Source organism: Penaeus monodon, chromosome 29, assembly GCF_015228065.2.
Source record: "Penaeus monodon isolate SGIC_2016 chromosome 29, NSTDA_Pmon_1, whole genome shotgun sequence".
Lineage (NCBI taxonomy): Eukaryota > Metazoa > Arthropoda > Malacostraca > Decapoda > Penaeidae > Penaeus > Penaeus monodon.
The window spans coordinates 4,228,001-4,229,073 of record NC_051414.1 but is presented as its reverse complement, the minus strand read 5'-3'; positions in this window follow the sequence as shown (position 1 = coordinate 4,229,073).

Sequence of the window (1,073 nt, the reverse complement as noted above, 5' to 3'; positions counted from 1 at the left end):
TCCCGCACCCATTGGTGAAAATAACATAAAACATCGGGTTTGTTGTGATTATACCTGGCTTATCGGCCTTGTAGATTGCGAATGGTCCTGATAACACTGAAGTTATTTTCGTCTTCCTTTGCGTTGTATATGGTTCAATATTTCTCTCTGGTTTCGAACAAAGGGGAAGGCAAAAGAGAGAAGAGGAGAGAGAAGAACAGAGAACTGTAGAGATTGGGGGAGAGGGAATAGCAAGGAAAAGAGATGAGAGAAGGAAAAGGAGCAGAGAACGGGAGAGAAAGGTAGGAGAGGAGGGACAAAGAGCGAAATAATGGAAAGGACGGAGGGATGGAAAGAGAACGAGAGAAGAACGGAAGGAGGACGAGAGAAAAGGGGAGAGGAAGAGAAGGAAAGTGACCGAGAAAGAAAGGGAGAGAGAGAAAAAGACAGAGAAAGAGTGAATAAAAGGGAGGAAGAAAGAGACAGAGGAGAAAAGGAGAAGGGAAGAAACGGCCAGAAAATGTGCGAAAAGAAGGAAGAAGGGAGAAAACAAAGACCAATAAAGAAGGAGGGATGAAGAGAATGGGAGAAAAGCAGGGACGGAGAGGACAGAGAACAAGAGAGAATGAAGGAGGAGAAAAGAACAGAGAACAAGATGAAAAAAATAGCAGAATGTAGGAATGAAGGCAGAGAAGAAGAGAAATACAGAGACACAGGAGAGGAATGGAGGAAGAGAAGGATAGAGAGCATGAAAGGAGAAGGAGAAGAAAGAGAAGGAAGGGAAAAAATGAAGGAGAGAAAGGGACAGTGGGAACAAGAAAGAAAGGGAGGAAGTGAAATAGAGAAGGGGAGGAAGAGAAATAAATAAATGAAATAAAAAAATAAAAAAGAGAAAGAGAGACAGAGAATAAGAGAGGGGAAGCAGGGAGAGACATAAGAATGAAAGGAGATGAAGATAGGAAGAAACAGACAAAGAAAGAATAAACAGGGAAGAGAGAGAATGAAAACAAAGATAACGAAGAGAAGGATTATTGGATAAAGATAAGGAAGAAAAGGATATTGAAAAGGGAAGTAGACAGAGACATACAGATGTT